General features: G+C 33.9%; 1 pseudogene; it reads right to left on the bottom strand.

The window, feature by feature from the left end:
- Positions 1–12,618: 12,618 nt before the first annotated feature.
- LOC120203611 lies at positions 12,619–13,547 on the bottom strand (annotated as a pseudogene).
- Positions 13,548–14,000: the final 453 nt, after the last annotated feature.

Below are 14,000 nucleotides of genomic sequence, written 5' to 3'. Positions count from 1 at the left end.
ACCCTTTCTTCCAATTTCTTCAACTGTTGAGTTATTTGTTCATTGGCTTTTTCCTTCTCGGCTAACTCATTCAGATCCGGGGTTAAGTGCTCTGTATTAAATTCCCTTATCTTTACGGGATGATATATGTTTGGGAATGTGGATCCCATGTAGTGCTGCTGATTCTCATTACTGACATATGCATGAGGTCGGGCTTCTTGAGGTATCGAAGGGTGAGCATAAATGTGTATAGGTGTGAAACCAAGAGGAGGACGAGATTCTGGTGTAAACCCTGGTGGGTACTGGGGGTCAGAAGTAAGCCCCACAGGATGTGATGCTCTTGGTCCAAACCCTGGAGGATGTGATGGATCTTGCTCGGATGACGCTAATTGGTCATCCGTAATCCTTCCACCTGTAACATATTTCTTAAACATTTCTTCCATCCTTTGTAGTAAATCGGCTTGCGAATTTGTTATCTCTGTTTCCATCTTATTTAATCTCTCTCTCATTTCTTCTTGAGCTTGTTTTTGTTCTTGTTCAAGTTGGATCATTATTGATTCCATTTTCTTAGTTGTATTCTGGGTACCGTACGAGTGTGAAGTGAATGCCAGAATAACTACAATGATTGGAAATTATATTTTATATTATTTTTGGTATTTTAATGAATGTATGTAAAATAGTTTAAAACAAAATGCAAATGCATGATGTAAGATTGAAACTATAAATATAATTATGCAAATATGCAAATGCAAATGTAAATGCAAAAGGTATTGATTTCCAAAAGTAACCATTCTTAGAAAAGTTTCATTCTTACAAAAGAGCTTTCATCTTTACAAGAAAGATCAATTCTACAAATACGGTTTGGCTTTGTTATTTAATTCTATGATTTCATTCATGACCCCAGCGACCTTCTCCCCATACTCAGATGATAAACTAGTAAGAAGCAGAATAATTTCAGCCATGTTGGCTAGTTCTTGTGTATAATGGGCCACCTCACTCATTTGTGCTATTGTTTCACCCATCATGCGTTCACGTTCCTCAATGGTATTCATATGTGTCCTTCCATCCCCCTTAATTTGAGTAATTTCCCTTTTGAGATTGGTAATGTGTACTCGACAGCTTTGAAACTCACTCTCTAGTCCTCTGACTTGCTCTGTAAAGAGTAATTCTCCTCACGGGTAAGCCTTAAGTTCATCCACTCAGGTGGCACTTTCATTTAAAGTAAGGACTCCTCAAGATGATATATGATCTCTTAGCTCACCAATCATAGCTTGAGACTGATTCATATCCTCTTCATAATTGGTCTGTAAATCTTCCATTTCTTCTGTTAATTGTCCCACTCTCCTGCTCTTTGTCTGGAATCTTTGCATCCAATACCCTATTTCGGCCTATTTTCTTTCAAGAATTTGGTTCCATCCCTGTCTCTCAGTCAATATTTCCTTTTTCTTTTGTTTTTTCCTTTCTTGAATTCCTGAATCTTCTGATCTCTGGCCTTGAGTTCTTCCAGTATATTATTCATTTCAGCTTCCAAATCACTGACTCGATGTTTTTCTGCTTCCCACTTTTTCAAGACAACTTTCTTCAAGACAACTTCCTTCTCATTCTTCAATTTCTCGGCTCTACAGCTTTCAATCTTAAGTGCTTAGTCACTTTTATTTTCTCAGCTTTATATTTGTCCCGCAATTTTTTCTCGGCTTCAATTCTCCTAAGTTGGCGTTTGTTCTCAGCCTCCAGACTTTGAACTCGTTGCCTCTCAATTGCCAACTCTTTAGCCCATTGTTGTGATGTCTTGCTAGACCCATATATTTTTACCTTATGTAGATTACGGTATTCTCTTTTTAAATCAGCCAGCTCGAGGTCGACTTTCTCTTTATCTTTCCTTAACAAATCACATTGTTTATCATGGAGACCCCTATCAAGATCTACCATGAACTTTTCTTGTCTTGCCTCTTCCATTGCTTTGTCCCATTTTTTTCTTTCAGCTTCAAACTCAGCAGTAAGAATCTCAACCTGTGAAGGTACCACCTTGATAAGTTCTTCCCAAGGGATATCTCCTCCTGGATCTGGCAAAGGGACATTTTCATTCGTCCTTGTAAATCTCCAAGCCTCATAGTCGGGTGTATACATAATATCTCCAGACACAGCTCTTGTTCGAAAGGTTATTTTCCAGGCGAGAGATAGATCTCTTGTTTTCTTCTTGTAATGGTCTCCACGATAAGTAATTTCATATTCCTTTAAGCCACTTGTTACTGGAACAAATTGTCAAGCTATATATTGTCTGAGAACCATTAATGGGGCATAACTGACTCCTCCCCATAATCCCAGCAAAGGGACATGGTCAAGAACCCCACATCTAAATAAAATATCGGTATATCCAAGCCAGGGAACACACCAAACAATATCTCGGTCCTGTAAATTACTGAAAGTTGTTATCCATTTCTTTCTTGGTAACCCTTCTGGCCACTCTTTGCTCAGAAATTCTTTCAAAGGCGAGTACATCGTAGAAAAACGATGATAGAATACCTTGTCTTCTTTTCAAAAGTGACTGCGAATCCATACAGTGAGTAATTGAGCACATCCTATGAATCGACCCCCTTCCAATCTACGACAATTGTTTAAGGATCAGAAAGTTTCTGCCAAAATTGCTTGTGCTGGATTTATACCCTTCTCCAATGTGTCAAAGAAATCTGCAACAGCACTTTCCACATAGAACAAAGTCTTTGGAAATATTACTAAACCATACATGGCAAGAGCAAATGTGTCTAATCTCTTATCTTCATCTATATGCTCGAGTATTACCTTCTTGAGAAAATGCCAAGGAAAATATTCATTTTCTCCTTTTTGTTAAATATGTGGTACTATCCAATTTTCACTTGTACCGGTAATCTTTACCAATTTATTCTTGAAGGATTGAACTTTCGGATGTCTGAAATAAATTTTATCCACCTGGATGTTTTCAAAGTTGAACAGAGTTGTATACTCCTCGATTGTTGGTGTTAAATCCTGCTTGTTAAAAGTAAAACAGTTGTACGCAGGGTTCCAGAATTGGACCAGAGCTTTAAGCAATGGTTCTTCTATCTTTATATAAAGGAGCTGCGCTATGTCACCATATTTCTTGTAGAACTTCTCTTTAGTAGGTGCTCTCCAACTTTCCCAAATCTCTATCAATTCTCGTAAATCGCTCTGCTTGAGATTAATATTGACATTCTTGGATAGATGCGATACATAACCTTCAGGCAAACTGTCTCCTTTTACTTTTTGTGTTTCCTCCGACCAAGCTCGTACTGTTGGATTGAGTTCTTCCTTGTTATGAAAACTCTTTTCCATTGCAATGATCGCTCTTCTAATCTGATGATTACGTGGATAATCAATACCTTTGAAAGATGCAAAAATACAAATACAAGAAAACAAAATAAGTTAGGATTACAAATAAAATAGGAAAAATGAATTAGTACTAGCAAGATAATCAATAAAATTAAAAGATGCTATCTACAAATAAATATAACACCTACCCAATCATGATATCTATCCGAGCATGCTTTAAATAGATAACAATCATACCCGAACATGCTTTCTACCCCAAAAATGATTATTTTCTATGAAATGATCCTAACCGCATGATACCTAGTTCGCATGCTTTTATTTGAAAAGAAAATTTAAAGAAAAAAGAAAGATTCTGAAACGCTTCTCCTTTGTGTATACTTAATTTGGGTACCTACTGACGGTTAGAGGTTCGATATGTCTATATCTAGGGTAACAGTTCTACGGTTCAATATATGCATGGTTTTGGCTCTAACGGGAAAAAGGTACTCGAATTGTCCTTAATGTTGGTGCCTCATTGGGCTACCAAACCCTCAATCCTGACCCATTACAGGCTCGTACGGATCGAGTTCAATTCGAGAGGATACATTCCCTTATGTCCATGTGGAGAAACAATTTATCTCACATAGACATAAGATATATGAACCCCAAAGATTACTTGCTAAAACCCATGCGGAGAAACAAATTATCTCACATAGGTTAAGCTTTCATCTCAACTTAAAAGGGACAAAGCTCGTAAGTGAGCTTATGGTATGCAAATGCCGGTGATGTTTGTGAGGAGGAACATTCAGCCCTTTGACTCAAAAGGAAAATGAAACTACTCGACAAAACTTTGGACAAATATGAAAACAAAGATAAAAATGTTAGTAAGATAATAATAAAATGAAGCAATTAAAAACTTCAATAAAAGGATCATAAGTTAACTAAAGACTCGAACTCATAATTTCTACCAAACGACAATGTGTAAGCGACTTACAGACTAACTCTCTAAAAAATGTCCCCAGCAGAGTCGCCAAGCTGTCGTAACCGTTTTTTCGGTTGAAACGATCATTTAATTGTTTAAAAAAAAATAGTTACGATTTAAATTTTGGAAAATTGGGTGATTTTGGATTAATTTGAATTAAATTGAAAAGAGTCGCCATCAACCTTTGGGTTAGGTAGGTCGAATATCTAAAAACGTCTTTTAAAAACAATTTTAAGAAAAATCATTTTTTAAAGACAAAAGCTAGTCTGCATTTACCAAAGATTTGATTAAAACAGGTTCAGGAGTCGGTTACTCGTGGGGAAGGATTAGCACCCTCACAGCGCCCAAAATTGGTACTGTGTCACTTACACGTTGTCGTAATAGTGGAAATTCTGAATTGAATATAAGATTAAATTATGATTTATTTATTGAAATTTAATTAATTGCTTCGAACTAGTAATTTAAAGAAAATCTTTTAGCTCGATAAAAAAATATTAAAATTTGGTATCCTCCGTCGGGAAAGCTATTTAAACTATTTCTCATTCGTAAAAAAAATATTTATCCTTAGTGATAAAACACAAATCAAATATAAATTGAAAATTGACGTTTTGCATAAAAAATAAAAACAAATTAATAGAACTACATTGACTCATTCACATAAAAATATTTAATTAATAAAATAATATATGAAAAATTATCATGCAATATGACATCTTTATACAAAAATTATATACATATTTTATAACTATATATTATAACTTATACATATATATTAATGTGTACTGAACCAATATGACTTAAAAATAAAAACATACCACATCAAACTACAAATTAAAAAAAACTATACAAATTAAAATATTGATTAAATATCTTTAATATTTTAAATACAAACCAGACATTAATTAAAGTGAAAACTCCAGAATTATACTATAAAATGAAACTGACACAAAACAAAACACCATTGTAAGGGACTAACATCAAAATAAACCTTAAATATGCATAGGACTAAAAAGAAAAATGCAAAAAATTAAAACTTAAATGTCTAAAATGACCATAATTAAATATAATGATACACCGGACTGAAATTGAATACGGGAAAAATATTGAGACACAATCAGAACAAGAAAACAATGATTTAAGGATCAAAATACATGAAATTGAAAATTTGGATGGTCCATAAAATGAATAACCCATACGTGAATAGTCCAACTCCCCTAGACTAAACACTGCCGTTTTTAGAGAATTAATATATATGTTATTTTAGGTTAAAAAAACCCTTCTACTCTCTCATTTCCTCTTCCTTTGGTTCGACCAAGACCTTCTTCCTCACCATTCAACGCCGTCGGCTGGCCACCATGCCTTGGTGGCCACCTTCACCCCGACAACCACCTAGCCCAACCTAAAAACAAACCAAAACAACCACCCCAATCGGACTAAAATGTCTTTCCATCTCAAACTTTTTTCTACTCGACCAAGGCCCCGAAGACCAAACCCATGGTCTTCCTCTTTCTTTCTCTCTGTGATAACTCAAACTAGCATTAACGGTCATTAAAACTACTGAGCATGGCCGGTGAAACCCCCTAAACAACCTAGAAAAACCTGGACTCCACTATTTCCACTCCTAAGCATGTTCATCCCTTCGACCGAACCCAAAACCGAGCTTCCAAACTTGCCTAACTCTTCACCTTCACACTTTCCAGTGACCTCATGAGACCTCGACTTCCGACAACCCCGATAACCACCTCTCAAGGCTAAGGTAAACTACTATTCTCTCCCTCTCTATGCTTTTCATTTCGAATTAAGAGAGAAGAAACAAGAAAAAAAGGTTACTGGAAAATAAACTAAAAAACTAAGAATTTACATTGGTACTGCTTTTCAAAAAGAACGAAATAATTAACCCCTTTATTTACTATTTGTTTTCTCTGTATCTCGTTTGCTTGGTTGATCTAATATCTGAATTTCTTATGCCTTGAATTCCAGCAGCTAAATTAGCATGCAAACTATCGTTCATCGGCGACAGTAACCTCACCAAAGCGTGGTAAGTTCCCGTGAGGGAACCTGAACGTCTCTGGTAAATAAACCCCAAATCCTCTTTGTTTTATTATTATTTTTATATCAACCTACTTATTTTACTTATGATCGAACATGTGTTGATTTCTTTGGGTTAATTACTAGAAGATGAAAATGGTTACAAACATAAAGAACGGATTGTTCTACTGCTAATTTGGGTTCGAAATAAAAAAACAAATAAAGCAACCTATACTGGAAATTGAAAACGAAACTAGGATTAACTCAAAAATGCTTTTATTGCTTTCGAAAAGAGAGATGGAATATTTCACCTGTTTACAGTTGTTTTCTTAAAGAAAAATAAACCCCCTCTTTTTGTTACCAGTGTTTCAAATAGGATTCAGATCTCTTTTCAATCCCCCTGTTTGTATTTGTGATATTTTCTGGCCTCCCTCTTTCTCCTCTGATCTCCTCTTTTTTTTGCTCGTTGTTCTCTATTCTTTTATGGTTGCAAGTCAATAATTTGTTGATGACTTTGATCGATGAAATCTGATTGTAGCAGGTTGAATCCCGGATTATCCGAGATTTATTTTGTTTTTCTAAACATTTTTTCAATGTAGTGGTTGGCTCAATATTAATGATATTTTGTCCCCTCCCCTTTGCTATTGTGACTTGCATGTTCTTGTCTTGAATGTAGGAATCACTGTGCCCCACGAGCATGACTTTATCATGGTGAGTCATATAGTTGTTTGATATGGTGATTGCGGTGGACCCATGAATGGAATCAACCAGACCATCATTACATTTTGACAAGGAGTTATGATCCACCCAAACATGACTACCGCCGAAGATGGATACATCATCGCCATCCGATATGGTTCACCAAGCATAATGCTTCGGGAAGTCCCTCACCACAGCATTTCCTCCTTGCTTGCAATAATGGATGTTTAGGCTCAGGTTATATTGGGTCTGCAACAAAAATGTAATAATAATATTAATGATATAATAATAATAATATATAATTAATATTTATAATATTTTTTTAATCCCGATCAAAAATGGGTGTCTACAACTAGTTTAAACCATGCACTGTTCATAACTTGTAAATGTGAATGGGTACGTACATATGTATCAAACTTTTTGTCTTCCTTTTTTTTATATATTTTATTCTTTCCGCACGTAATATTGGTATTGTTTTATTCATAAAAAGTTATCATGTTATATTTTTATATTTCTATTCATTTTGTCAAATAACTTGATTTGATATTTTGCTGTACAATTCATACATGTAGCATAAATAAAATAAATAAACGTAATACCTAAAGATAAACACATAATTATATTGATATAAGTATGTTTCTGTGTTTTCAAATAAAAAAAATAAAAAACAAATATATATTAAATTATTTTGTACAAATTTTATTGAAAATATAAATTATAAATAAAAATTATATTTTTAGGACATTTAACCCCTAGTCTACACTATTTTTTCTGTTTGCTGGATGCGATTGATAAAGAGCTCCTTCAGACCCGATAGCTTTCTAAAAATCACAACTCAAAATTTTTGCATGTTAATGACTTCACTATCCTTTTTGAAGTTCTTCATCATGGACTCATATATGATATATGTTGAAAATATACCGAAAGTGTAAGTTGAAAAAAAAGAATGAAAATTGTCAAAAAAGGAAGCACCAAAAGTTTGCAGCAGTTTTTGTTGAATTTTAGTAATAGGAAAATTGTAAATTTAGTCCCTGTACTTTAGGATATTTACAAGATTAGCCCTTAAGCTTCAACTATAAATATCCTAACCCTTTTAGCTTCAAAACCATCCCAAATCATTCTAGCTTTCTCCCAATACTATAGAATTTAGAGAGTTTTCTTGAGAGTTGTTTTCTTCTTTTTATCAGGAGAGAATTATTATTATTTTCTCCTTGTTAGATCGAGAGAAGTTGTAATTCCTATTTTCTCATAGTGAAATTCTTCTATCTTTGCCCGTGGTTTTTACCCTATATTATTTAGGGATTTTCTCATAGTGAAATTCCACTAAAATTTATTTTTATATATTCAATCTAATTACTTATAATATATATTTATATGTATATAATAGTATAATAATATATAATCACATACACCCATGCCTATATAGAGATATATATAATATTATATATGTGTAACCAAATAAACATATAAATAATATATATAGAAACATGCATAATTAATAATAACAACTTATAATTAATCCCTATTTAACTAGTAATAATATAATATATGAACCTATATAACATGCACACTATATATATATAATTAAATAATTAACCTAATAATCTCTTATATTTAAACTAATTAAGATATATAAACACAAATGAAACTTCAATGAAAGCCCCAGACAAAATGAGTATCTACAACACACATATATTATATTATATATAGACACACACGCATATAATATATATAAACGTACACGCATATATATATATATATATATATATATATATATATATATATATATATATATATATATATATATATATATATTAAATAGCCCACTAACTCCTATGTTTAAATTAATCAAAGAAATATAATTAAATATAAATCTAATGGAACTCGAATAAGGACTCCGAACAAAATGAGTATTACAAATGGTAGAATGATTATTTACAATATTTTAAATTTGTAATGAATTGTCGGTCTTTCGTGTAACCCCCCAGACCGATGCGGGTAACCCGATCCGATCCGGGAAGTCACATTAGGGCCACCGGAGCGACCCACTGTAAAAATAGCGGAAAATTTAAAACTTTTTATCAGAACATGTAAACTCATAAAAATCATTTATCAGTATTCAGAAATAAAATAGATTTCAGACTCGTATTTAAAACAAAATACAATTACATGCTCCCTAATCACATGTACCATACTCTGCAACAACGCCGGAAGAACTCCCTTACTGAAGTCGATAGATGCACTGATACAATTCTTTTAACCTGAAAAGGTGAGTAATAGAGTGAGCTTTGGAAAGCTCAGTAATACAGAACTACCAGATGATGCTGAAAAACGTGCAGATACAGATAAACATATTTTCCTTATTGGTTCAGATATTTACAGATTTTTATGTTGAGCAGAGATCCTACTGATATTTCAGGTGGTAACGGACAATGAGCTTTCGTTTCAGAGAAATATTTCGGATGACTGAGTTCAGGAGATCATAATAGGTTTTCTAGTGTGTTCCCAAAAAACCATGTAACTTTTCAGATCTTTTTAAAACATATATATATATATACCCCCATCCGTCACGAACAAAATGTATAGGTTCCCCAGAACCATACAACCCCGTCACGAACAGTAAGGCCCTGAGCACAAAGCCGAGGAGCCTGCAAGTAAGGCCCTGAGCACAAAGCCGAGGAGCCTGCAAGTAATCTTCCTCCAACATTACCCCCCAGTAAAACATGTTCCGTCCATAAACGGATATATCAAAAATCAAAACATAATTCAAGTCAAGTATCATATCAGAATCCATATCATGTATCAGATTAGAATCCATGTCAATATCAGATCAGAATCCAGGTCAGGTATCATAACAGAATTCAAATTTGAAATCAGATAAATATTCATGTAATTAGGGAACACACCAGAGTTTATAGGTATTATTTAGAGGTACTGTATCAGGCAGAGAAACACAGTTCTTCAGTATGTCGATAGAATGTTGGAATTTAGAATCACTATTGGAAGAGTTCATTAACTGACAGAATCATCAGTTATTCAGAATGTGAATTATCAAGATATTATTTTATTCGGACAGTTTTCAGAAGCTGTACGTAATTAGAAGGGTATTCAGAATCCTTTACATCCATGTCAATTGATTGGATAATCGAACAACTTGAGAACGAAGATTCAGAACCTTAACAATCTATGTTGACTGATCAGTTCATTTTCCTTCTAGGGTATTTACTCTTTAATACACAAATTCTTGTCCGCAGACCATTTTCGGAATCATCGCTGAATAAATCTTCCAATGTTTTTATTTCATTTCCACGCTTCCACAATATCATAAAATGATGACGTACTTGATTAATTTGTTCATAACCCATTGTAATTGTACACTACGTAAACTCATCAGAGTTTCCAGACTTATCCAAATCACTTATTAAATCCTCAGTCATTGAGGTTACCTAGTTCATTTAGCAGTCATGTCCATTCCAGTTACTTCAGGATTTTCCAGAGTAATTTAAACGTTCCTGAATTTCAGATACATGTTGTACTTCCATTCCATTCAATTTGGTCTTCGTGGTTGATTGTTGAACAAACGTCCAATTCTTAGTACTGAATACGATCTAGATCTGAGCTGAACTGAATACTTCCAAGATTCGTCATCGAGCCAAACTTGAGAAGACGAACATATGTTCCAGTAATATCTATGCCATTCAGGTATTGACATAGCTTTAGGGTTGATCTACTCACTTAAATTATTTTCCATTACCTTTAAAGGTAGTCCAATACCTATGCTTACTTGGATTCCTTAATTAATCCAAGACATTTACTTAATTTAGGCCATAAGGGTATTTTGGTAATTTTGATGTTCAGTTTTATTCCATTCATTTCAGAACTCGAGGATATTCAATTATTCCTGAGCTTGGTGATATTCTTGGGTCATTTCCATTACAGGGGTATTTTGGTCATTTTACAGATCTACGGTATTTCAATCTTTTCCTTCCATCCGATCTTATTATTTAATTCAATCTTATCATTTACTTCAGTCCTTTCGAACAATTCTGACAGCAGAATACCCCCGATAAATTACTCTTCCAGTATTTACTCATTATTCGAATATTTTTAGGTCAAGTGTCTTCTCAGACTTTACAAACGGAATATCATAAATTTTCCTGCACTAAGTCGGGATCTTAACAATTAAATCCGTACTTAATCGAGTTAAGTACGAATCCTCTAAGTATTTTCTCATTCAGAGTCATCTCAGACTATTTCTACCTCTTAAGGCATTTCCGTAATTTCCTAACCAGATAAGTTCGATATTAGCACTTAACGAAAATAATATAATTTAGAGATCCTATGATTAATTGCTTTCTTGAACAATCTCTGATCTTGAAATAATTCCCTTAACACACTTCTAGTATCTTGCATAAACCTTCTTGGGGTTAAAAACCGGTTCTCCATAATTTCCAAGTAAAACTAACATTTCTTATGCACATCAATAGTTTTAGCAGATCAATAATTCTTTTCAGATTTATTAATCCACTTCCAGAGACAATTCTTGTCAATTTCCAATATAAGGGTAATTTCGTATTTTTACCATACCGAAGTATTCTCATAATTTCCCATCCAAGTACCTTTAACATTTAACCTTTGATGATATAAAATATAATTTACAAATCCATGTCTGATTTCTTTATCACTATTCACAAACTTGTAATTTAATTCTAACAATCTTTCAATCTCTTATATTAGTCATTCGATCCGTATTCAGTTACAGAATTTCTACCACATTCATATCGAGTGAATAACTTATTCAACTCCACAAAAGTGACCAACATTATCTTATTCATGCATTTACCAATATCAACATGTTCCATAAAGCATAAAGAGGTAGTAAAGTATTACCTCGATTTCTGTGCCATATTGATCGATCATTTACATTCAATTCGAACACCCTCAATCTTTAAGTCAACTTCCAATAATTCATCGGATACAAAGCAACCAAATTTACATCAAAGACTGAACTTAATTGAGAAGCTAACTTGAATCCAAAGGTAAAATATGGAAAATGACTTACCGAGTGCGAATTTGGCAAAAAGAACTTCGGATTCGGACCCAGGACGTCGAAGAGAATCCAAAAATATGCCTTTTTCAGGTATAATCAAATACACTGCCAGAACCTCATTTTTCTCGAATTTGAACTCATTATATTTGATTTCGAGCTTTTAATTTTTCTCTCACGTACCCGGACCATCAAATATATGAACTCAATTCCAGATAATTTCCTCACCATAAAAATAATTTATTAGAATCAATAATAATTTGGAAACTCAATTTGCATAACTAAAAACTTGAAGAGCTAGTAATATTTAATTACTAACATCATGGACTAAATTGATCTTGTAAAAACTATTATGTCATAATTTTAACCACTTGGAAACTAAGAGATAAGGTAAAGATCTCACCAAACTTGGATGACATACCTTGTGGTTTATCCCTTTTTGCATGTTATCTACAATTCCCCAACACGTGATCATGTTCATGTCCTATTAAACTAAAGAAAGCAAATTGAAGATGCCCAAACTCACCTTGAAAGATCGAAATCACTTGGTCACCTTTTGTTATTTCTTCAACACCTTCCCTTACGCTCTCCACGATCCCATGCTACCGCCGTTTTTGTTAAACCCGTAATTCATGAACCATGAGAACGATAAGCTGGTTGAGTTCAACCACGTTTGTTTGTCAAAACCCATTTCCATGCCAAGGGCTCTATATTTCTCAAAGGCTTCAGGTGTAATGTATTCTAATACGGGCATGTGGCGCTTTGATGGTCTCAATACAGACCGAATGTCATCACATCAACACCTGCTGCTCGAACCTTCTCCATTGTTTTCACAACTTGATTAGGCGTTTCTCCACATCCTAACATTATTGAAGTCTTGGTAAGTGTTCCAGCAGGAGCATACTCTTTGGCCATCATTAGAACATCCAATGATTGCTTAAAATTAGCTCGGTCATCACGTACATCCCTTTGAAGTTCTTCAACAGTCTCAATATTGTGAGCAAAGACATCCAACCCAGATTTTGTAACTTTCTCTACACAGCCGGCATCTCCCCGGAAATCAGGAACCAAGGCTTCTATAAGCATTTTAGGCTTCAAAGTTTTCAACTTCTCAACCTTTTCCGCAAAATGCCCACTTCCTTGATCAGCCAAACCATCCCGGTCCACGCTTGTAATCACCACGTAATCCAAACCCCACGATGAAATTTTAATGGAAACTTGGTATGAAACTACCAAGTGATTACGATAAAGAACCAAGGATTGAAGCTTTAATGGAAGTGGAGAACCTTAGATAAGATGTTTTGTCAAACCCAAATGGTGGTGGATAGAAAGTTAAACGGATGAAACTAAGTTATTTATAGAATGCTGGAATGAAACCCTTTCTTTTGTATCTGGCAAGCAAATTAGTGTGTGGATCCCATGGACTCACATGTCATGTTAGATTTTTTTTTTAAGAAATGGCAACTTGCCTTCAACCATAGAAAGTGTCGGTTGAGCTTGGTTTCCCATTATCCTCATTATCCATTTTAAAACCTAACTTTTCTTTAAAATATCTCATAATTTGCGGCCCTCTTTTATTTTGACTAAAATAATATTTATCAGTAAGATCTAAATCAACTAAAAATCGATTTCTCATTCTCTAGAACCATCTTAAATTAACAATAATCAAGGACAAATTATATTCAAGGTCCCCAAATCTTCATAATATTTCCGGTGAACCTAATAATTTTTTTAAAACTGTTATTTCAAACTTCATAAAAATATAACCCCATATTAGGGTGTGACAATTCTCCCCTCCTCAAAAGAATTTCGACCTCGAAATTCATTCATGTAACAGAATTACAAAAAATGAAAATTCAAACAATTCTTCCATATCTTCAAGTAGCTTTCACAGAAGTACGAATCCTCCACTAATCCTTAACCAGTTGAGTATACATTCTTATCAAAACTTTTCCTCATTTC

Source organism: Hibiscus syriacus, unplaced genomic scaffold (genome assembly GCF_006381635.1).
Source record: "Hibiscus syriacus cultivar Baekdansim isolate YM2019G1 unplaced genomic scaffold, ASM638163v2 tig00010204_pilon, whole genome shotgun sequence".
In the NCBI taxonomy this organism is placed as follows: domain Eukaryota; kingdom Viridiplantae; phylum Streptophyta; class Magnoliopsida; order Malvales; family Malvaceae; genus Hibiscus; species Hibiscus syriacus.
Note: the sequence above shows the minus strand (reverse complement) of the source record. Positions and strands in the feature narration are given on the sequence as shown.